Raw genomic sequence first — 26,038 nt, 5'->3', positions numbered from 1 at the left:
CCATATACCCACCTCTCTTCTCTGCCCATCCTGCACTGTGCCAATACTACTCCTACCTGTACTGTCACTGCACCCCCCATATACCCACCTCTCTTCTCTGCCCATCCTGCACTGTGCCAATACTACTCCTACCTGCACTGTCACTGCACCCCCCATATACCCACCTCTCTTCTCTGCCCATCCTGCACTGTGCCAATACTACTCCTACCTGAACTGTCACTGCACCCCCCATATACCCACCTCTCTTCTCTGCCCATCCTGCACTGTGCCAATACAACTCCTACCTGCACTGTCACTGCATCCCCCCATATACCCACCTCTCTTCTCTGCCCATCCTACACTGTGCCAATATTACTCCTACCTGCACTGTCACTGCACCCCCCATATACCCACCTCTCTTCTCTGCCCATCCTGCACTGTGCCAATACTACTCCTACCTGTACTGTCACTGCACCCCCCATATACCCACCTCTCTTCTCTGTCCATCCTGCACTGTGCCAATACTACTCCTACCTGTACTGTCACTGCACCCCTATATACCCACCCTCTCTTCTCTGCCCATCCTACACTGTGCCAATATTACTCCTACCTGAACTGTCACTGCACCCTTCATATACCCACCTCTCTTCTCTGTCCATCCTGCATTGTGCAAATACTACTCCTACCTGTACTGTCACTGCACTCCCCATATACCCACCTGTTCTCTGCCCATCCTGCACTGTACCAATACTACTCCTACCTGCACTGTCACTGCACCCCCCATATACCCACCTCTCTTCTCTGCCCATCCTGCACTGTGCCAATACTACTCCTACCTGAACTGTCACTGCACCCCCCATATACCCACCTCTCTTCTCTGTCCATCCTGCATTGTGCAAATACTACTCCTACCTGAACTGTCACTGCACCCTTCATATACCCACCTCTCTTCTCTGTCCATCCTGCATTGTGCAAATACTACTCCTACCTGTACTGTCACTGCACTCCCCATATACCCACCTGTTCTCTGCCCATCCTGCACTGTGCCAATACTACTCCTACCTGCACTGTCACTGCACCCCCCATATACCCACCTCTCTTCTCTGCCCATCCTGCACTGTGCCAATACTACTCCTACCTGAACTGTCACTGCACCCCCCATATACCCACCTCTCTTCTCTGCCCATCCTGCACTGTGCCAATACTACTCCTACCTGCATTGTCACTGCACCCCCCCCATATACCCACCTCTCTTCTCTGCCCATCCTACACTGTGCCAATACTACTCCTACCTGTACTGTCACTGCACCCCCCATATACCCACCTCTCTTCTCTGCCCATCCTGCACTGTGCCAATACTACTCCTACCTGCACTGTCACTGCACCCCCCATATACCCACCTCTCTTCTCTGCCCATCCTGCACTGTGCCAATACTACTCCTACCTGTACTGTCACTGCACCCCCCATATACCCACCTCTCTTCTCTGCCCATCCTGCACTGTGCCAATACTACTCCTACCTGTACTGTCACTGCACCCCCCATATACCCACCTCTCTTCTCTGCCCATCCTGCACTGTGCCAATACTACTCCTACCTGCACTGTCACTGCACCCCCCATATACCCACCTCTCTTCTCTGCCCATCCTGCACTGTGCCAATACTACTCCTACCTGTACTGTCACTGCACTCCCCATATACCCACCTCTCTTCTCTGCCCATCCTGCACTGTGCCAATACTACTCCTACCTGCACTGTCACTGCACCCCCATATACCCACCTCTCTTCTCTGCCCATCCTACACTGTGCCAATACTACTCCTACCTGCACTGTCACTGCACCCCCATATACCCACCTCTCTTCTCTGCCCATCCTGCACTTTACCAATACTACTCCTACCTGCACTGTCACTGCACCCCCCATATACCCACCTCTCTTCTCTGCCCATCCTACACTGTGCCAATATTACTCCTACCTGCACTGTCACTGCACCCCCCATATACCCACCTCTCTTCTCTGCCCATCCTGCACTGTGCCAATGCTACTCCTACCTGCACTGTCACTGCACCCCCCATATACCCACCTCTCTTCTCTGCCCATCCTGCACTGTGCCAATACTACTCCTACCTGCACTGTCACTGCACCCCCCCATATACCCACCTCTCTTCCCTGCCCATCCTGCACTGTGCCAATATTACTCCTACCTGCACTGTCACTGCACCCCCCATATACCCACCTCTCTTCTCTGCCCATCCTGCACTGTGCCAATATTACTCCTACCTGCACTGTCACTGCACCCCCCATATACCCACCTCTCTTCTCTGCCCATCCTGCACTGTGCCAATACTACTCCTACCTGCACTGTCACTGCACCCCCCCATATACCCACCTCTCTTCCCTGCCCATCCTGCACTGTGCCAATATTACTCCTACCTGCACTGTCACTGCACCCCCCATATACCCACCTCTCTTCTCTGCCCATCCTGCACTGTGCCAATACTACTCCTACCTGTACTGTCACTGCACCCCCCATATACCCACCTCTCTTCTCTGCCCATCCTGCACTGTGCCAATACTACTCCTACCTGCACTGTCACTGCACCCCCCCATATACCCACCTCTCTTCCCTGCCCATCCTGCACTGTGCCAATATTACTCCTACCTGCACTGTCACTGCACCCCCCATATACCCACCTCTCTTCCCTGCCCATCCTGCACTGTGCCAATACTACTCCTACCTGTACTGTCACTGCACCCCCCATATACCCACCTCTCTTCTCTGCCCATCCTGCACTGTGCCAATACTACTCCTACCTGTACTGTCACTGCACCCCCCATATACCCACCTCTCTTCTCTGCCCATCCTGCACTGTGCCAATACTACTCCTACCTGCACTGTCACTGCACCCCCCCATATACCCACCTCTCTTCCCTGCCCATCCTGCACTGTGCCAATATTACTCCTACCTGCACTGTCACTGCACACCCCACATACCCACCTCTCTTCTCTGCCCATCCTGAACTGAGCCAATACTACTCCTACCTGTACTGTCACTGCACCCCCCATATACCCACCTCTCTTCTCTGCCCATCCTGCACTGTGCCAATACTACTCCTACCTGTACTGTCACTGCACCCCCCATATACCCACCTCTCTTCTGTGCCCATCCTGAACTGTGCCAATACTACTCCTACCTGTACTGTCACTGCACCCCCCATATACCCACCTCTCTTCTCTGCCCATCCTGCACTGTGCCAATACTACTCCTACCTGTACTGTCACTGCACCCCCCATATACCCACCTCTCTTCTCTGCCCATCCTGCACTGTGCCAATACTACTCCTACCTGTACTGTCACTGCACCCCCCATATACCCACCTCTCTTCTCTGCCCATCCTGCACTGTGCCAATACTACTCCTACCTGCACTGTCACTGCACCCCCCCATATACCCACCTCTCTTCCCTGCCCATCCTGCACTGTGCCAATATTACTCCTACCTGCACTGTCACTGCACCCCCCATATACCCACCTCTCTTCCCTGCCCATCCTGCACTGTGCCAATACTACTCCTACCTGTACTGTCACTGCACCCCCCATATACCCACCTCTCTTCTCTGCCCATCCTGCACTGTGCCAATACTACTCCTACCTGTACTGTCACTGCACCCCCCATATACCCACCTCTCTTCTCTGCCCATCCTGCACTGTGCCAATACTACTCCTACCTGCACTGTCACTGCACCCCCCCATATACCCACCTCTCTTCCCTGCCCATCCTGCACTGTGCCAATATTACTCCTACCTGCACTGTCACTGCACACCCCACATACCCACCTCTCTTCTCTGCCCATCCTGAACTGAGCCAATACTACTCCTACCTGTACTGTCACTGCACCCCCCATATACCCACCTCTCTTCTCTGCCCATCCTGCACTGTGCCAATACTACTCCTACCTGTACTGTCACTGCACCCACCATATACCCACCTCTCTTCTCTGCCCATCCTGAACTGAGCCAATACTACTCCTACCTGTACTGTCACTGCACCCCCACATACCCACCTCTCTTCTCTGGCCATCCTGCACTGTGCCAATACTACTCCTACCTGTACTGTCACTGCACCCCCACATACCCACCTCTCTTCTCTGCCCATCCTGAACTGTGCCAATACTACTCCTACCTGTACTGTCACTGCACCCCCACATACCCACCTCTCTTCTCTGCCCATCCTGCACTGTGCCAATACTACTCCTACCTGCACTGTCACTGCACCCCCACATACCCACCTCTCTTCTCTGCCCATCCTGAACTGAGCCAATACTACTCCTACCTGTACTGTCACTGCACCCCCCATATACCCACCTCTCTTCTCTGCCCATCCTGCACTGTGCCAATACTACTCCTACCTGTACTGTCACTGCACCCCCCATATACCCACCTCTCTTCTCTGCCCATCCTGAACTGAGCCAATACTACTCCTACCTGTACTGTCACTGCACCCCCACATACCCACCTCTCTTCTCTGGCCATCCTGCACTGTGCCAATACTACTCCTACCTGTACTGTCACTGCACCCCCCATATACCCACCTCTCTTCTCTGCCCATCCTGCACTGTGCCAATACTACTCCTACCTGCATTGTCACTGCACCCCCCCCATATACCCACCTCTCTTCTCTGCCCATCCTACACTGTGCCAATACTACTCCTACCTGTACTGTCACTGCACCCCCCATATACCCACCTCTCTTCTCTGCCCATCCTGCACTGTGCCAATACTACTCCTACCTGCACTGTCACTGCACCCCCCATATACCCACCTCTCTTCTCTGCCCATCCTGCACTGTGCCAATACTACTCCTACCTGTACTGTCACTGCACCCCCCATATACCCACCTCTCTTCTCTGCCCATCCTGCACTGTGCCAATACTACTCCTACCTGTACTGTCACTGCACCCCCCATATACCCACCTCTCTTCTCTGCCCATCCTGCACTGTGCCAATACTACTCCTACCTGCACTGTCACTGCACCCCCCATATACCCACCTCTCTTCTCTGCCCATCCTGCACTGTGCCAATACTACTCCTACCTGTACTGTCACTGCACTCCCCATATACCCACCTCTCTTCTCTGCCCATCCTGCACTGTGCCAATACTACTCCTACCTGCACTGTCACTGCACCCCCATATACCCACCTCTCTTCTCTGCCCATCCTACACTGTGCCAATACTACTCCTACCTGCACTGTCACTGCACCCCCATATACCCACCTCTCTTCTCTGCCCATCCTGCACTTTACCAATACTACTCCTACCTGCACTGTCACTGCACCCCCCATATACCCACCTCTCTTCTCTGCCCATCCTACACTGTGCCAATATTACTCCTACCTGCACTGTCACTGCACCCCCCATATACCCACCTCTCTTCTCTGCCCATCCTGCACTGTGCCAATGCTACTCCTACCTGCACTGTCACTGCACCCCCCATATACCCACCTCTCTTCTCTGCCCATCCTGCACTGTGCCAATACTACTCCTACCTGCACTGTCACTGCACCCCCCCATATACCCACCTCTCTTCCCTGCCCATCCTGCACTGTGCCAATATTACTCCTACCTGCACTGTCACTGCACCCCCCATATACCCACCTCTCTTCTCTGCCCATCCTGCACTGTGCCAATATTACTCCTACCTGCACTGTCACTGCACCCCCCATATACCCACCTCTCTTCTCTGCCCATCCTGCACTGTGCCAATACTACTCCTACCTGCACTGTCACTGCACCCCCCCATATACCCACCTCTCTTCCCTGCCCATCCTGCACTGTGCCAATATTACTCCTACCTGCACTGTCACTGCACCCCCCATATACCCACCTCTCTTCTCTGCCCATCCTGCACTGTGCCAATACTACTCCTACCTGTACTGTCACTGCACCCCCCATATACCCACCTCTCTTCTCTGCCCATCCTGCACTGTGCCAATACTACTCCTACCTGCACTGTCACTGCACCCCCCCATATACCCACCTCTCTTCCCTGCCCATCCTGCACTGTGCCAATATTACTCCTACCTGCACTGTCACTGCACCCCCCATATACCCACCTCTCTTCCCTGCCCATCCTGCACTGTGCCAATACTACTCCTACCTGTACTGTCACTGCACCCCCCATATACCCACCTCTCTTCTCTGCCCATCCTGCACTGTGCCAATACTACTCCTACCTGTACTGTCACTGCACCCCCCATATACCCACCTCTCTTCTCTGCCCATCCTGCACTGTGCCAATACTACTCCTACCTGCACTGTCACTGCACCCCCCCATATACCCACCTCTCTTCCCTGCCCATCCTGCACTGTGCCAATATTACTCCTACCTGCACTGTCACTGCACACCCCACATACCCACCTCTCTTCTCTGCCCATCCTGAACTGAGCCAATACTACTCCTACCTGTACTGTCACTGCACCCCCCATATACCCACCTCTCTTCTCTGCCCATCCTGCACTGTGCCAATACTACTCCTACCTGTACTGTCACTGCACCCCCCATATACCCACCTCTCTTCTGTGCCCATCCTGAACTGTGCCAATACTACTCCTACCTGTACTGTCACTGCACCCCCCATATACCCACCTCTCTTCTCTGCCCATCCTGCACTGTGCCAATACTACTCCTACCTGTACTGTCACTGCACCCCCCATATACCCACCTCTCTTCTCTGCCCATCCTGCACTGTGCCAATACTACTCCTACCTGTACTGTCACTGCACCCCCCATATACCCACCTCTCTTCTCTGCCCATCCTGCACTGTGCCAATACTACTCCTACCTGCACTGTCACTGCACCCCCCCATATACCCACCTCTCTTCCCTGCCCATCCTGCACTGTGCCAATATTACTCCTACCTGCACTGTCACTGCACCCCCCATATACCCACCTCTCTTCCCTGCCCATCCTGCACTGTGCCAATACTACTCCTACCTGTACTGTCACTGCACCCCCCATATACCCACCTCTCTTCTCTGCCCATCCTGCACTGTGCCAATACTACTCCTACCTGTACTGTCACTGCACCCCCCATATACCCACCTCTCTTCTCTGCCCATCCTGCACTGTGCCAATACTACTCCTACCTGCACTGTCACTGCACCCCCCCATATACCCACCTCTCTTCCCTGCCCATCCTGCACTGTGCCAATATTACTCCTACCTGCACTGTCACTGCACACCCCACATACCCACCTCTCTTCTCTGCCCATCCTGAACTGAGCCAATACTACTCCTACCTGTACTGTCACTGCACCCCCCATATACCCACCTCTCTTCTCTGCCCATCCTGCACTGTGCCAATACTACTCCTACCTGTACTGTCACTGCACCCACCATATACCCACCTCTCTTCTCTGCCCATCCTGAACTGAGCCAATACTACTCCTACCTGTACTGTCACTGCACCCCCACATACCCACCTCTCTTCTCTGGCCATCCTGCACTGTGCCAATACTACTCCTACCTGTACTGTCACTGCACCCCCACATACCCACCTCTCTTCTCTGCCCATCCTGAACTGTGCCAATACTACTCCTACCTGTACTGTCACTGCACCCCCACATACCCACCTCTCTTCTCTGCCCATCCTGCACTGTGCCAATACTACTCCTACCTGCACTGTCACTGCACCCCCACATACCCACCTCTCTTCTCTGCCCATCCTGAACTGAGCCAATACTACTCCTACCTGTACTGTCACTGCACCCCCCATATACCCACCTCTCTTCTCTGCCCATCCTGCACTGTGCCAATACTACTCCTACCTGTACTGTCACTGCACCCCCCATATACCCACCTCTCTTCTCTGCCCATCCTGAACTGAGCCAATACTACTCCTACCTGTACTGTCACTGCACCCCCACATACCCACCTCTCTTCTCTGGCCATCCTGCACTGTGCCAATACTACTCCTACCTGTACTGTCACTGCACCCCCACATACCCACCTCTCTTCTCTGCCCATCCTGAACTGTGCCAATACTACTCCTACCTGCACTGTCACTGCACTCCCCATATACCCACCTCTCTTCTCTGCCCATCCTGAACTGTGCCAATACTACTCCTACCTGTACTGTCACTGCACCCCCCATATACCCACCTCTCTTCTCTGCCCATCCTGCACTGTGCCAATACTACTCCTACCTGTACTGTCACTGCACCCCCCATATACCCACCTCTCTTCTCTGCCCATCCTGCACTGTGCCAATACTACTCCTACCTGTACTGTCACTGCACCCCCCATATACCCACCTCTCTTCTCTGCCCATCCTGCACTGTGCCAATACTACTCCTACCTGCACTGTCACTGCACCCCCCCATATACCCACCTCTCTTCCCTGCCCATCCTGCACTGTGCCAATATTACTCCTACCTGCACTGTCACTGCACCCCCCATATACCCACCTCTCTTCCCTGCCCATCCTGCACTGTGCCAATACTACTCCTACCTGTACTGTCACTGCACCCCCCATATACCCACCTCTCTTCTCTGCCCATCCTGCACTGTGCCAATACTACTCCTACCTGTACTGTCACTGCACCCCCCATATACCCACCTCTCTTCTCTGCCCATCCTGCACTGTGCCAATACTACTCCTACCTGCACTGTCACTGCACCCCCCCATATACCCACCTCTCTTCCCTGCCCATCCTGCACTGTGCCAATATTACTCCTACCTGCACTGTCACTGCACACCCCACATACCCACCTCTCTTCTCTGCCCATCCTGAACTGAGCCAATACTACTCCTACCTGTACTGTCACTGCACCCCCCATATACCCACCTCTCTTCTCTGCCCATCCTGCACTGTGCCAATACTACTCCTACCTGTACTGTCACTGCACCCCCCATATACCCACCTCTCTTCTCTGGCCATCCTGCACTGTGCCAATACTACTCCTACCTGTACTGTCACTGCACCCCCCACATACCCACCTCTCTTCTCTGCCCATCCTGAACTGTGCCAATACTACTCCTACCTGTACTGTCACTGCACCCCCACATACCCACCTCTCTTCTCTGCCCATCCTGCACTGTGCCAATACTACTCCTACCTGCACTGTCACTGCACCCCCACATACCCACCTCTCTTCTCTGCCCATCCTGAACTGAGCCAATACTACTCCTACCTGTACTGTCACTGCACCCCCCATATACCCACCTCTCTTCTCTGCCCATCCTGCACTGTGCCAATACTACTCCTACCTGTACTGTCACTGCACCCCCCATATACCCACCTCTCTTCTCTGCCCATCCTGCACTGTGCCAATACTACTCCTACCTGTACTGTCACTGCACCCCCCATATACCCACCTCTCTTCTCTGGCCATCCTGCACTGTGCCAATACTACTCCTACCTGTACTGTCACTGCACCCCCCATATACCCACCTCTCTTCTCTGCCCATCCTGCACTGTGCCAATACTACTCCTACCTGCACTGTCACTGCACCCCCCATATACCCACCTCTCTTCTCTGCCCATCCTGAACTGTGCCAATACTACTCCTACCTGTACTGTCACTGCACCCCCCATATACCCACCTCTCTTCTCTGCCCATCCTGCACTGTGCCAATACTACTCCTACCTGTACTGTCACTGCACCCCCCATATACCCACCTCTCTTCTCTGCCCATCCTGCACTGTGCCAATACTACTCCTACCTGTACTGTCACTGCACCCCCCATATACCCACCTCTCTTCTCTGGCCATCCTGCACTGTGCCAATACTACTCCTACCTGTACTGTCACTGCACCCCCCATATACCCACCTCTCTTCTCTGCCCATCCTGCACTGTGCCAATACTACTCCTACCTGTACTGTCACTGCACCCCCCACATACCCACCTCTCTTCTCTGCCCATCCTGAACTGTGCCAATACTACTCCTACCTGTACTGTCACTGCACCCCCCATATACCCACCTCTCTTCTCTGCCCATCCTGCACTGTGCCAATACTACTCCTACCTGTACTGTCACTGCACCCCCCATATACCCACCTCTCTTCTCTGCCCATCCTGAACTGAGCCAATACTACTCCTACCTGTACTGTCACTGCACCCCCACATACCCACCTCTCTTCTCTGGCCATCCTGCACTGTGCCAATACTACTCCTACCTGTACTGTCACTGCACCCCCACATACCCACCTCTCTTCTCTGCCCATCCTGAACTGTGCCAATACTACTCCTACCTGTACTGTCACTGCACTCCCCACATACCCACCTCTCTTCTCTGCCCATCCTGAACTGAGCCAATACTACTCCTACCTGCACTGTCACTGCACCCCCACATACCCACCTCTCTTCTCTGCCCATCCCCCTGAATGCCATCTGTATCCTGCTCATCCAGTCCCGCAGTACAGCGCCGCTCTGCTCACTCTATAGCTGACGCTCCACCTAGTGGTAAGAAAATGCAAGCCGGTAACCCACCTCCTACTATCGGGTCTAGTTTGGGAGTAGCGACAGCTAGTTATGACGACGTTCACGTGATACAGGATAGTCAGGTGACTCATCGCTGACTTCCGGTCTTCTGCACGGCCAGAGTAGGCTGCGTCATTGGAGTGGCTGCTCCTATGAGGCGCCCTCAGGGTGCACTCTAGACGGCTCACTAGTGAGAGGACGGCAATGGAGGGGTTGTAGTGAGGTCCTCCTCGCCTGAGTCTCCGCTCTAGACGGCTCAGCACTGCCAGGACCACAGTGGAGGTGGCTCCATGATTCTCCTTGCCTCCATTTTTGTGGCCTCATAGCTAGAGATGAGCGAACCTTCCAAGACTCGATTATACTAATGTCCCAATGTTCGCCAAGCAGCCCTGATACCTCGTGCAGCAGGATTATTTTCCCCACCGGCCACGCTCACATGTCAGAAGCATATGTTTCATACAGAAGGATTAGTGGAATAATGTAGGCATAGTAACAGTGGTGAGTGAAAGCTAGTGCTGGCCTGCCTGTCTGCGAGCCCTACTGCTACAGGCAATGCACCAGATGGAGGCTCCACATTTCAAAGAAATATCATACAGCACTAAAGTGGCCTCAATTTCCCCGGAGAATAAACAGTGTAAAAAGCCTCTGACACACCTTCTACTTCGGGCAACTCAACAGATGGAGACTCAACTTGGAATCTCCATATTTCATAAAATGTCACACACCATGTTAGGCATCAAGTTCCCACCACTGCACAGGGGGAATCTCAAGCCATGTTTTTTGCTGTCTCCCATTCCTCTGCAGCTGCAGAGGTTCCTGCTCAGTAGAGACATTGGGCCCAGCATCTTGCTCAGGATAATGCTATGTGTTTGGTTGCAGCTGCTGCTCCAGGCTCAGCCATAGCATCTTGCATTAGACAGCGGCGAGCAGACGCTTCTGGGGCTAAGTCCTGCTTTTCTGCATCTGAGCATGCCTGTGAGATGACTGCTCATTGGTGGTCGGAGGTCACATGCTCAGGTCCTCAAGCAGCTCGGATTGGGCCATGAGCAAGGTCCTGGAAGGCTGCAGTCATAAAAGGATCACACGGATGCACGGCCGTGCGCTAGTGTAGACCATGTGGAGTGAGTGATATATGCACGTATGATTGTCTCTGGTGAATGACTCATTATGAAACCCCTACCCTTGGTACGCATGTGTTGTTCAGCCTTGCCAGTTAGTGCTTCGGCTGTTAGTGCAGGTAGGAGGCAGAGTCAGGGCCTAGCCTCAGCGCCAAGTAGTGGCTTTGCCTGTACACCACTGTGCACTTGGGCTGTACTCTGCAGTAGCCAGCGTCTATTAGTGGCGTTCGCAGGTGCGACACCACACGCTTAGTGGGTCTAGATAGGCTCTTACCCCGTGTCCTTGGGGCAGAGTCTTGTGACAGTACACTAGAGCTGACTCAACTGTGCCTTGTGACAGTCAACATCATGTGGCATCTATGTTCTGCGGTTCCGTGGCTCTGTGAAGCAACAGAGCCCTTCGCTACTACACACTGGGTGGCGTTTAACCCACGTGTGTCCAGAGCGATGCTACCATTTTCTGTCTGCCATTACCGAGCAGCAGTTAACACCTCTGCACGGTGGACCTCGGGCTGCGAACACACCATATTACCATCTTCATATTATTTGGTGCGTTACGCCAGCCCTAACACCACAAAAGTTGTATCCATTTCCACAGAGTATAAATATTTTAACCCCTTCATGACCCAGCCTATTTTGACCTTAATGACCTGGCCATTTTTTGCAATTCTGACCAGTGTCCCTTTATGAGGTAATAACTCGAACGCTTCAACGCATCCTAGCGATTCTGAGATTGTTTTTTTGTGACATATTGGGCTTCATGTTAGTGGTAAATTTAGATCGATAATTTTTGCGTTTATTTGTGAAAAAATCAGAAATTTGGCGAAAATTTTGAAAATTTCGCAATTTTCAAATTTTGAATTTTTATTCTGTTAAACTAGAGAGTTATGTGACACAAAATACTTACTAAATAACATTTCCCACATGTCTACTTTACATCAGCACAATTTTGGAAGCAAAATATTTTAGGAAGTTATAAGGGTTAAAAGTTGACCAGTGATTTCTCATTTTTACAACAAAATTTACAAAACCAATTTTTTTAGGGACCACCTCACATTTGAAGTCACTTTGAGGGGTCTATATGGCAGAAAATTCCCAAAAGTGACACCATTCTAAAAACTGTACCCCTCAAGCTACTCAAAACTACATTCAAGAAGATTATTAACCCTTTAGGTGTTTCACAGGAACTAAAGCAACATGGAAGGAAAAAAAGGACATTTTAATTTTTCCAACAAAAATTTTCTTTCAGCATCAATTTTTTCATTTTCACATGGGCAACAGGATAAAATGGATCCTAAAATTTGTTGGGCAATTTCCCCTGAGTACACCGATACCTCATATGTGGTCAAAAACCACTGTTTGGGCGCACGGCAGGGCTCAGAAGGGAAGGAGTGCCATTTGACTTTTTGAATGGAAAATATGCTGGAATATTTAGCGCTTGCCATGTCGCGTTTGGAGAGTCGCTGTGTGCCTAAACACTGGAGCTCCCCCACAAGTGACCCCATTTTGGAAACTAGACCCCCCAAGGAACTTATCTAGATGCATAGTGATCACTTTGAAGCCCCAGGTGCTTCTCAAATTGATCCGTAAAAAAAAAAAAAGTACTTTTTTTCACAAAAATTATCTTTTAGCCTCAATTTTTTCATTTTCACATGGGCAACAGGATAAAATGGATCCTAAAATTTGTTGGGCAATTTCTCCTGAGTGCACAGATACCTCATATGTGGTCATAAACCACTGTTTGGGCACACGGCAGGGTCCGGAAGGGAAGGAGCACCATTTGACTTTTTGAATGGAAAATTAGCTCCAATCGTTATCGGACACCATGTCGCGTTTGGAGATCCCCTGTGTGCCTAAACATTGGAGCTCCCCCACAAATGACACCATTTTGGAAACTAGACCCCTTAAGGAACTTATCTAGATGTGTAGTGAGCACTTTGAACCCCCAAGTGCTTCACAAAAGTTTATAACACAGAGCAGTGAAAATAAAAAATCTTTTTTTTTCCGCAAAAATGATTTTTTAGCACGCTATTTTTTTATTTTCACAAGGGTAACAGGAGAAATTGAACCAAAAAAGTTGTTGTCCAGATTGTCCTGAGTATGCTGGTACCCCATATGTGGGGGGGGGGCACTGTTTGGGTGCACGGCAGGGCGCAGACGGGAATGAGCGCCATTTGACTTTTTGAAATGAAAATTAGCTCCAATCGTTAGCGGACACCATGTCGTGTTTGGAGAGCCCCTGTGTGCCTAAACTTTGGAGCTCCCCCACAAATGACCCCATTTTGGAAACTAGACCCCCTAAGGAACTTATCTAGATGCATAGTGAGCACTTTGAACCCCCAGGTGATTCACAGAAGTTTATAATGCAGAGCAGTGAAAATAAAAAATCTTTTTTTTTCCTAAAAAAATTTTTTTTAGTTGGCAATTTTTTATTTTCACAAGGGTACTAGGATAAATTGGACCCCAAAAGTTGTTGTCCAGTTTGTCCTGAGTACGCTGGTACCCCATATGTGGGGGGGAACCACTGTTTGTGCACACGTTGGGGCTCAGCAGGGAAGTAGTGACATTTTGAAATGCTGTCTTTGATGGAATGGTCTGCGGGCGTCATGTTACATTTGCTGAGCCCCTGTGTGCCTAAACAGTAGAAACCCCCCACAAGTGACCCCATTTTGGAAACTAGACCCCCCAAGGAACTTATCTAGATGTGTGGTGAGCACCTTGAACCCCCAAGTGCTTCACAGAAGTTTATAATGCAGAGCCGTGAAAATAAAAAATCATTTTTTTTCCCTAAAAAAAAAATGAATTTTAGCACGCAATTTTTTTTTCACAAGGGTAACAGGAGAAATTGGACCCCAAAAGTTGTTGTCCTGAGTACGTTGATACCCCATATGTGGGGGATGACCACTGTATGGGCACACGTCAGGGCTCGGAAGGGAAGTAGTGACGTTTTGGTATGCAGACTTTGATGGAATGGTCTGCGGGCATCATGTTACATTTGCAGAGCCCTTGATGTTCCTAAACTGTGGAAACCCCCCACAAGTGACCCCATTTTGGAAACTAGACCCCCCAAGGAACTTATCTAGATGGGTGGTGAGCACCTTGAACCCCGAAGTGCTTCACAGAAGATTGTAACGCAGAGCCATGAAAATAAAAAATCTTTTTTTTTCCTCAAAAAATGAATTTTTAGCTCGCAATTTTTTATTTTCACAAGGGTAACAGGAGAAATTGGACCCCAAAAGTTGTTGTCCAGTTTGTCCTGAGTACGCTGATACCCCATATGTGGGGAGGGACCATTGTTTGGGCACACGTTGGGGCTCGGAAGGGAAGTAGTGACGTTTTGAAATACCGACTTGATCGAATGGTCTGCGGGCATCATGTTACATTTGCAGAGCCTCTGATGTGCCTAAACAGTGGAAACCCCCCACAAGTGACCCCATTTTGGAAACTAGACCACCAAGGAACTTATCTAGATGTGTGGTGAGCAGCACTTTGAACCCCCTAGTGCTTCACAGAAGTTTATAACGCAGAACCGTGAAAATAAAAAATCTTTTTTTTCCTCAAAAAATGATTTTTTAGCCCGCAATTTTTTATTTTCACAAGGGTAACAGGAGAAATTGGACCCCAAAAGTTGTTGTCCAGTTTGTCCTGAGTACGCTGGTACCCCATATGTGGGGGGGAACCATTGTTTGGGCACACGTCAAGGCTCGGAATGGAAGTAGTGACGTTTTGAAATGCAGACTTTGATGGAATAGTCTGCGGTCGTCATTACGTTTGCAGAGCCCCTGATGTGCCTAAACAGTGGAAACCCCCCACAAGTGACCCCATTTTGGAAACTAGACGTTCCAAGGAACGTATGTAAGATGTGTTGTGAGCACTTTGAACCCCGAAGTGCTTCACAGAAGTTTATAATGCAGAGACGTGAAAATGAAAAAATCATTTTTTTCCACAAAAATAAATTTTTACCCCCAATTTTTTATTTTCCCAAGGGTAACACGAGAAATTAGTCCCCAAAAGTTGTTGTGCAATTTTTTCTGAGTACGCTGATACCTCATATGTTGGGGTAAACCACTGTTTGGGCACACGTCAGGGCTTGGAAGGGAGGGAGCACCGTTTGACTTTTTGAACGCAAAATTGGCTGGAATCAATGGTTGCACCATGTCGCGTTTGGCGACCCCCTGATGTGCCTAAACAGTGGAAACCCCTCAATTCTAACTCCAACCCTAACCCCAACACACCCCTAACCACAGCCCTAACCCTAACACATCCCTAACCACAAGCCTAACCCTAATTCCAACGCTAACCCTAATTCCAACCCTAAACCTAATTCTAACCCTAATTCCAACCCTAACCCTAATTCCAACCCTAACCCTAACCCTCTTTCCAACCCTAACCCTCTTTCCAATCCTAACCCTAACCCTCTTTCCAACCCCAACCCTCTTTCCAACCCTAACCCTAACCCTCTTTCCAACCCTAACCCTCTTTCCAACCCTAACCCTAACCCTCTTTCCAACCCTAACCCTAACCCTCTTTCCAACCCTAACCCTCTTTTCAACCCTAACCCTCTTTTCAACCCTAACCCTAACCCTCTTTTCAACCCTAACCCTAACCCTCTTTTCAACCCTAACCCTAACCCTAATGGAAAAATAAAAATAAAAATATTTTCTATATTTTATTAGTTGTGCCTACCTATGGGGGTGATAATCGGGGGGTTTATTTACTTTTTCTTTCATTTTGATCACTGTGAGAGTGATCAAAATGAAAGAATGGAATCTGCAGCCGGCAGATTCGGGCGGGCGCACTGCGCATGCGCCCGCCATTTTCTAAGATGGCGGCGCCCATGAACCGGACCTGCCGGACACCGGGAGCGACAGGGGGACTTAGAAGGTGCCGGGGGAGGTGAGAGGGGGTGAGGGGGTTATCGGAATCTGGCGGGGAGCAGAGGGAATGGGAGGGGGGCAGATGATGACAGCGGCGGCAGATCGCCGCTGTCATTCAGTTGCGGGGGGAGCGATCGCCGGTGAGGGGGGTGGAATCGGTGTCTCCAGCCATGTCCAATGCTACAGCAGCATCGGCCATGGCTGGATTGTAATATTTCATCAATTTTCATTGATGAAATATTACTATCGCTCTGATTGGCTGTTTCACTTTTAACAGTCAATCAGAGCGATCGTAGCCACGTGGGGGCGAAGCCACGCCCCCTGTGGCGAAGAACAAAGCCCCCTGTATCTGCGGGTCGGGTGACCTTTCAGTGACCTAGGTCACCCGACCCGCAGGGGGGCTTTAAAGTCATGACGCCACCGTTCTGGCACGACTTTTCATGACGCCTACGTGGCGTCAAAGGTCGTGAAGGGGTTAATAGGCCTCTGACACACCTTCCACCCCAGGCAACCCACCAGATGGAGACCCAAATTGGAGTGTCCACATTTAAAAAAATTGTCACGCCACTAAAGTGGCATCAATTTCCCAAGAGTAAAAAAAATTATAATAGGTCTCTGAAACACCTTGTACTGCAGACAACCCACCAGAAAGAAACCCAAATTGGAGTCTCCACATTTCAAAAAATAATTGTCACACACCACAAAAGTGGCATCGATTTCCACAGAGTATAAATATTATACTAGGCCTCTGACACACCTTCCACCACAGGCAACCCACCAGATGGAGACCCAAATTGGAGTCTCTACATTTCAAAAAATTGTCACACAGCACTAAAGTGGCATCAATTTCCCCGGAGTAGAAACAGTATAATAGTCCTCTAACACACCTTCCACCACAGGCACCCACCAGAAAGAAACCCAAATTGGAGACTCCACATTTCAAAAAAATAATTGTCACACACCACTAAAGTGGCATCAATTTCCCCAGAGTAGAAACAGTATTGTAAGGCATCAGATTCCTGTCACTGCACAGCAGGAATCCAGAGCCAGACATCCTGCGGTCTCCCATTTTCCTCCGACCGCTCAGACTCCTGCTCAGCAATCACAGCGAGCCAGGCATTCTCCTCAGACTCGTTCTGTGAGCCTGGATGTTACTGCCACCTCCGGTGCAGCAATGGTAGCGCAACCTGCTTTGCAGGGAACCGCTCCAGAGGCTATGTCCTTGTGCCGTGCTACTGGGCATGCCCGCAACGTGCCCTCTCAGTGGAGAGCAGGGGTCACATGTGCAGGTCCTGTGTCGGATCTGATTGGTCCTTCCCAAAGTATTGGAAGGTCCCGGAAGCGCATGGCTATAAAAGCCCCGCATGGCGGCTCGGCCATGCGCTAGTGTAGCGTATTATTCTGTGTGTGTATGGTGATGGATGCATGGACTGGTGTCTGACTCATTATGAAACCCCTACCCTCTGATATTACGAGTGGTGACCGAGTGTGTATAGTCAGCTCCAGGGTTGTGGCAAGCTACACGCCACTTGCTCCACGCCTACACTAGCGTCCGTCGGCGCCGATGCTTGCGGCTTTCTCTGCCGCTGCGCTGTAGTAACAGCAGCTATTGGTGTTCGCGGCTGCGACGCCACACGCAGGCCTCTGTGACACTAACAGGGCCCGCGCCTTTGCTTTAGTGTTCGCCAAGCGACTCTGTGTTTGTACGGAGCCGCCCTTAGCGTTCGGGTGACGTTAACCCGAGCGCAGTACTGCACCTACTAGGTGCATCTGCCATTGTTCAGCAGCGGTCTTGTCACCTACCGCACGGTGGACCCCAGGCGGCGAACGCACCTACTATTATTTATATTTGGTGCGTTCCGCCGACCCTAACATTGCACTAGCGCCAGGGTCTGGCTGGCAATGGCAGACGTGCAGCAGCTGCAGCGCTACATTCGGCAGCTGGAGAGCAGGTTGGCGGCTATTGAGAGCACCAACTGAGCTGCGAATGCTGCGCTAGCTGCTGCTCAGATAGTCGCCGAGGCTGTCTCATGTGCGCCCACACTTTTGCCATCGCTGACAATTTCTCACCTCCCGTTCCCTGATAAGTTTTCGGGTGACAGCGCCACCTGTAGGGGATTCGTTAGCCAGTGCTCCATTCAGCTGGAGTTGCTGGCTGCACGGTTTCCTACAGAGCGGGCTAAGGTGGGGTTTATTGTCTCCTTGTTGTCTGGCGGGGCATTACAGTGGGCCACGACATTGTGGGAACGTGATGATCCCGTGGTTCTGGGACCTGCTCAGTTCCTCGCGGCTCTGAAGCAAGTCTTCTTGGGGCCACGGGTCACACACGATACGGCTCTCCAACTGTTATCCCTAACACAAGGCTCACTCTCGGTTAGCCATTATGCTGTCCGGTTTCGGACACTGGCTTCCGATTTAGAGTGGCCGGACAAAGTCTTAGTCCTGGTGTTTTGGAGAGGCCTGGCTGAGCACGTCAAGGATGCTCTAGCCACTAGGGAGATTCCCACAAGTCTGGAGGAATTGATCGCCGTTTCCACCCGCATCGGTCTCCGCTACACGGAGTGTGGGTTGGAATGAGCGCAATCCAGACGTAGGGTTAATTTGGCCCCCACCTTTACCGTGCCGCTGGAGGACCCCGCACAAGAGCTCTCTTCCTCTGAGCCTATGGAGGTGTCTCGCACCGGCACTAAGCCGCGTCCGATGCGAAGCTCTGTGCTCTGCTATCAGTGCCGACAGTTTGGCCATTCGGCTGGCACATGTCCTCAGCGACCGAAAAGACGACCACGTCCAGTGGACGTAGGTGGTGGTCAATCCAAAGTGGGACCCTTTTCACCCAAACTGGTGTTCCGGGGTACTTTAGATAGTGGGTCCTCCACCTGGGAGGCAGAGGTCACCCTGGATTCCGGGGCCGAGGGGAACTTTATGTCCTCGACTTTTGCCCAGAGTCACGCTATCCCTCTGGTGTTACTCTCGCAACCTCTGTCCATTAGGGTGGTAAATGGGAGCACCGTTATCGTCTCAGGTGACCCATCAGACAGTCCCACTCAGACTCTCTATTTCACCCTCACATCAGGAGACTCTGTCCCTGCTTATCATGCCCAATGGCATCGATCAGGTGCTCCTCGGAGTTCCCTGGCTTCGTTGCCACTCCCCTCACGTTGACTGGGTTTCGGGGTGGATACTGGGCTGGGGCAAGGACTGTGAGGGAAGGTGTCTAAGGGGCAGTGTTCAGGTGGCTTCCACTGAAGTGCCTGCGGATATCTCCGCGCTCCCCAGGTCCTACCACCAGTACGCGGATGTCTTCTCTAAGAAGTCTGCGGAGACGCTCCCGCCACACCGTTCCTATGATTGCCCGATCGATCTCCTGCCAGGTACAGAGCCTCCCCGAGGCTGTGTTTATCCGTTATCACTCCCTGAGACGGAGGCTATCTCTCAATATATCCTGGAGAACCTGGCTAGGGGTTTTATCAGGAAATCTGTGTCACCGGCTGGTGCAGGGTTCTTCTTCGTACAGAAGAAGAATGGAGAGTTACGTCCTTGCATTGACTACAGAGGTCTCAATGCTATCACGGTTAAAAACAAATACCCCCTACCGTTGATCGCGGAGTTATTTGACAGGTTGCGGGGGGCCCGGATCTTTACTAAATTAGATCTGCGGGGGGCATACAACCTGATCTGCATTCGCGAAGGAGACGAATGGAAGACAGCTTTTAATACCAGGGATGGCCATTACGAATAACTGGTTATGCCCTTTGGCCTTTGTAATGCCCCAGCTGTCTTCCAAGATTTTGTCAACGACGTCTTCCGCGACATGCTCTCTACCTCGCTGGTGGTCTATCTGGATGACATACTCATCTTTTCGCCAGATTTGACCACCCACCGGAGAGACGTTTGCAGGGTCTTCGACCGTCTGTGGGCAAACTCGCTATTCGCCAAGCTGGAGAAGTGCCAGTTTGAGCAGGAGTCCTTGCCGTTCCTGGGCTATATCATCTCGGCCCAGGGGCTGGCCATGGATCCTGCCAAACTACAAGCGGTAATGGACTGGCAAGAACCCCATTCCCTCAAAGCGGTGCAGCGCTTTTTGGGGTTCGTGAATTACTACCGCCAGTTCATACCACACTTTTCCACACTGGTGGCTCCTTTGGTTGCTCTCACCAAGAAAGGAGCTAACCCCAATGCTTGGTCGGAACATGTCTCCAAAGCCTTCTCGGCTATAAAATCGCATTTTGCTGGCGCTCCCATATTACATCGTCCCGATGTGGATAAGCCGTTTATCCTTGAGGTAGACGCTTCTTCCGTCGGTGCAGGAGCAGTCCTTTATCAAAAGGATGCTCAAGGTCGAAAGCATCCCTGCTTCTTCTATTCCAAGACCTTCTCACCGGCGGAGAAAAATTACTCCATCGGCGACAGGGAGCTGCTAGCCATGAAGTTGGCTTTTTCCGAGTGGAGACATCTCCTGGAAGGAGCCCGGTTCCCCTTTCAGGTATATACAGACCATAAAAACCTGGTCTACCTACAGATGGCCCAACGCCTGAATTCCCGTCAGGCCAGGTGGTCGCTCTTCTTTTCCCGATTCCGCTTCACCCTGCACTACCTCTCTGGAGAGAAGAACGTCCGTGCGGATGCTCTCTCACGCTCGGTGGTCTCAGCGGAAGAAGGAGAAGCTGAGCCTCGGTTAATTCTCCCGCCGGAGAGTTTTACGACCGTGGCTCCAGTCGCTTTCGAGTCAGTACCACCGGGCAAGACCTTGGTGCTTCCTCAGCTACGGCCGGAGGTCCTCGCCTGGGCACATGCCTCCAGGGTGGGTGGCCATTTTGGCAATAAACGGACCACCAAACTCCTGGCAAGGTCATATTGGTGGCCACATATGGCTCGAGATATCAAGGAATACGTGCAAGCATGCGTCTCGTGTGCTCGGAACAGACCCTCTAGACAGAGGCCGGCGGGGTTGTTGTTTCCCCTGCCAGTGGCGGATAGACCATGGGAGATGGTTGGCATGGATTTCATAGTTGGCCTGCCCAAGTCTGGTGGCAGTACGGTCATCTGGGTGGTCACCGACCATTTTTCCAAAATGGTGCATCTGGTGCCAATCGCACGCCTGCCTTCCGCTCGAGGTCTGGCCACCTTGTTCATTAAGCACGTATTCCGTTTACATGGCATGCCAGACAAAATCGTGAGTGACCGAGGTCCTCAGTTTGCGTCTCAGTTTTGGAGGGAGCTCTGCAGTTTACTTAGCATCGAGCTAAATCTATCCTCCGCCTATCATCCCGAGACGAATGGCTTGGTCGAGAGAGCCAATCAGACCTTGGTCACCTATTTACGGCATTTTGTCTCTGCCAGGCAGGATGACTGGGCATCCTTGCTACCTTGGGCTGAATTTGCCCTAAACAATGCCGTGGCTGATTCCACTGGTCAGACGCCCTTTCTCCTAAACTATGGTCAACATCCACGCGTCCCTGTCCCGATACCAGTGTCCTCCACTGACTCCAGGGTGGCAGACTGGGCAGTGGAGGCCCGGGACATTTGGGATCGCACTCAGGATGCTATCCGGGCATCTAAAGAAAGGATGAGGGCGTCCGCCGACACGCATCGGCGGCCCGCGCCAAGCTTCTCCCCTGGCGACATGGTATGGCTCTCTACCCGAAATATTAAACTGCGGGTCGAGTCGCCCAAGTTCGCACCGTGATACATTGGACCATTCAAGGTCCTCGAACGACTTAGCTCGGTGGTCTACCGCCTGGCTCTTCCTCCACATTTGGCCATTTCAGACGTGTTCCACGTGTCCCTCTTCAAACCAGTTCACATGATCCGGTTTTCTGAGTCATCTGCCGGGTCATCAGACTTATCGTCTGACGAGTTTGAGGTTAACGCCATCGTGGGGCGCAGGTTTGTCCGTGGCAAAAATTTTATTTGGTGGACTGGAAGGGTCATGGTCCCGAGGGTCGGACCTGGGAGCCGGTGGAAAATATTCATGCACCACTCCTGATCACGGCCTTTGAGCGCAGTGAGGCTCAGAGGGGGGGGGCCATGTTAGGCATCAGATTCCTGGCACTGCACAGCGGGAATCCAGAGCCAGACATCCTGCGGTCTCCCATTCTCCTCCGACCGCTCAGACTTCTGCTCAGCAATCATGGCGAGCCAGGCATTCTCCTCAGACTTGTTCTGTGAGCCTGGATATTGCTGCCACCTCCGGTGCAACAATGGTAGCGCAACCTGCTTTGCAGGGAACCACTCCAGAGGCTAAGTCCTCGTGCCGTGCTACTGGGCATGCCCGCAACGTGCCCTCTCAGTGGAGAGCAGGGGTCACATGTGCAGGTCCTGTGTTGGATCTGATTGGTCCTTCCCAAAGTATTGGAAGGTCCCGGAAGCGCATGGCTATAAATGCCCCGCATGGCGGCTCGGCCATGCGCTAGTGTAGCATATTATTCTGTATGTGTATGGTGATGGATGCATGGACTGGTGTCTGACTCATTATGAAACCCCTACCCTCTGATATTACGAGTGGTGACCGAGTGTGTATAGTCAACTCCAGGGTTGTGGCAAGCTACACGCCACTTGCTCCACGCCTACACTAGCGTCCGTCGGCGCCCGGTCCTCGGCGCCGACGCTTGCGGCTTTCTCTGCCGCTGTGCTGTGGTAACAGCAACTATTGGTGTTCGCGGCTGCGACGCCACACGCAGGCCTCTGTGACACTAACAGGGCCCGCGCCTTTGCTTTAGTGTTCGCCAAGCGACTCTGTGTTTGTACGGAGCCGCCCTTAGCGTTCGGGTGACGTTAACCCGAGCGCAGTACCGCACCTACTAGGTGCATCTGCCATTGTTCAGCAGCGGTCTTGTCACCTACCGCACGGTGGACCCCGGGCGGCGAACGTACCTACTATTATTTATATTTGGTGCGTTCCGCCGACCCTAACACAGTATAATAGGCCTCTGACACACCTTCCTCCACAGTCAGCCCAGAAGATGGAGACTCAACTTGGAGTCTCCATATTTCAAAAAATAATAGTCACACACCACTAAAGTGGCATCAATTTCCCCAGAGAAGAAACAGTATAATAGGCATCTGACACACTTTCTACTACAGGCAACCTATCAGATGGAGACTCAATTTGGAGTCTCCATATATAAAAAAATAATAGTCACACACCACAAAAGTAACATCAATTTACCCAGAGTAGAAACAGTAAATAGGCCTCTGACACACCTTCCACCCCAGGCACCCCACCAGATGGAGACTCAAATTGGAGTCTCCACATTTAAAAAAAAGTATTGTCACAAGCCACTAAAGTGGCATCAATTTCCCCAGAGTAAAGACAGTATAAAAGGCCTCTGAAACACCTACTGCAGACAAACCACAAGAAAGAAACCCAAATTGGAGTCTCCACACTTCAAAAAATAATTGTCACACACCACAGAAGTGGCACCGATTTCCACAGAGTATAAATATTATAATAGGCCTCTGTCACACCTTCTACTACAGGCAACCCACTAGATGAAGACTCAACTTGGAGTCTTCATATTTCAAAAAATAACTGTCACACCACAAAAGTGGTATCAATTTCCAGAGTATAAATATTAAAATAGGCCTCTGACACACCTTCCACCACAGGTAACCCACCAGATGGAGTCCCAAATTGGAGTCTCCACATTTCAAAAAAATAATTGTCACACTCCACAAAAGTGGCATCTATTTCCACAGAGTATAAATATTATAATAGGCCTCTTGACACACCTACTACAGGAAACCCACTAGATGAAGACTCAACTTGGAGTCTCCATATTTTAAAAAATAATTGTCATACACCACTAAAGTGACATCAGTTTCCACAGAGTATAAATATTTTAATAGGCCTCTGACACACCTTCCACCACAGACAACCCACCAGATGAAGACCCAAATTGGAGTCTCCATATTTCAAAAAATAATTCTCACACACCAATAAAGTGGCATCAATTTCCACAGAGTAGAAACATTATAATAGACCTCTGACACTCCTTCTACTACAGGCAACCTATCAAATGAAGATTCAACTTGGAGTCTCCATATTTCAAAAAATAATTGTCACACACCACAAAAGCGGTATCAATTTCCAGAGTATAAATATTATAATAGGCCTCTGACACACCTTCCACCACAGGCAACACACCTGATGGAGACCCAACGTGGAGTCTCCACATTTGAAAAAAATAATTGTCGCACACCACTAAAGTGGCATCAATTTCCACGGAGTAGAAACAGTATAATAGGCCTCTGACACACCTTCTATTACAGGCAATCCACCAGATGGAGACCCAACTTAGAGTCACCACATTTCAAGAAATAATTGTCACACACATCAAAAGTGACATCAATTTCCCCAGAGTAGAAACATTATAATAGGCCTATGACACACCTTCCACCCCAGGCAACCCACCAGATGGAGACCGAAATTGGTGTCGCCACATTTCAAAAAATTATTGTCACACGCCTCTAAAGTGTCATCAATTTCCCCAGAGTAAAACCAGTGTAATAGGCCTCTGAAAACCCTTCCACTACAGACAACCTACTTGAAAGAAACCGAAATTCAAGTCTCCATATGTAAAAAAAAATATTGTCACATACCACTAAAGTGACATTAATTTTCCCAGAGTAGGAACAGTATGATAGGCAACCCACCAGATGAAGACTCAACTTGGAGTCTCCACATTGTATAAAATTATTGTCACACACCACTAAAGTGGCATCCGTTTCCACAGAGTAGAAACAGTATAATAATCCTCTGATACACCTTCAACTATAGGCAACCCACCAGAAGGAGACCCAACTTTGAGTCTCCACATTTCAAAAAATTACTTTCATACATCACTAAAGTGGTATCCATTTCCACAGAGTATAAATATTTGAATAGGCCTCTGACACACCTTCCACCCCAGGCAACCCACCAAATGGAGACCCAAATTGGAGTCTTCACATTTCAAAAAATTATTGTCAGATGCCACTAAAGTGGCATCAATTTCCCCAGAGTAAAAACAGTATAATAGGCCTCTGAAACACCTACTGCAGTCAAACCACCAGAAAGAAACCCAAATTGGAGTCTCCACACTTCAAAAAATAATTGTCACACACCACAAAAGTGGCATCAATTTCCAGATTATAAATATTATAATAGGCCTCTTGACACACCTACTACAGGCAACCCACTGGATGAAGACTCAACTTAGAGTCTCCTTATTTCTAAAAATAATTGTCACACACCACAAAAGTGGTATCCATTTCCACAGAGTATAAATATTATAATAGACCTCTGACACATGTTTCACCACAGGCAACCCTCAAGATGGAGACCCAAATTGGAGTCTCCACATTTCAAAAAATAATTGTCACACACCACTAAAGTGGCATCAATTTCCATGGAGTAGAAACAGTATAATAGATAATAGGTCTCAGACACACCTTCTACTACAGGCAACCCACCAGATGGAGACTCAACTTGGAGTCTCCATGTTTCAAATTTTTTTTTGTCACACACCACCAAAGTGGCATCAATTTCCACAGAGTAGACAGAGTATATGTCACGGTCACGTGTGTCTGGACGCAGC

The 26,038-nt window shown here is 50.7% G+C and overlaps 1 protein-coding gene and 1 long non-coding RNA gene across 4 annotated transcripts in view; one reads left to right on the top strand and one right to left on the bottom strand.

The window, feature by feature from the left end:
• LOC141076093 (uncharacterized) overlaps positions 1–10,627 on the bottom strand; it is a 74,520-nt gene extending 63,893 nt beyond the window's left edge. Inside the window, exon 1 of one of the 3 annotated variants that reach the window (XM_073563363.1) lies at positions 10,475–10,627. The gene's annotated coding sequence lies outside the window, so the exon portion shown is untranslated. Of the gene's footprint in view, positions 1–10,422; positions 10,445–10,474 lie in introns of those variants that run through there. The other 2 variants (XM_073563358.1, XM_073563362.1) reach the window with 2 other exon arrangements.
• The window catches only part of LOC141076099 (uncharacterized), a 122,484-nt gene continuing 106,797 nt past the window's right edge, over positions 10,352–26,038 (top strand). The window contains exon 1 of the long non-coding RNA XR_012227409.1: positions 10,352–10,447. This is a non-coding gene — a long non-coding RNA (uncharacterized lncRNA). The remainder of the gene's footprint in view (positions 10,448–26,038) is intronic.

The sequence above is a fragment of the Dendrobates tinctorius genome, unplaced genomic scaffold (assembly GCF_039654945.1).
Source record: "Dendrobates tinctorius isolate UK_male_01 unplaced genomic scaffold, ASM3965494v1 ptg000387l, whole genome shotgun sequence".
NCBI lineage: Eukaryota > Metazoa > Chordata > Amphibia > Anura > Dendrobatidae > Dendrobates > Dendrobates tinctorius.
This window is presented reverse-complemented; position numbering and strand designations above follow the sequence as displayed.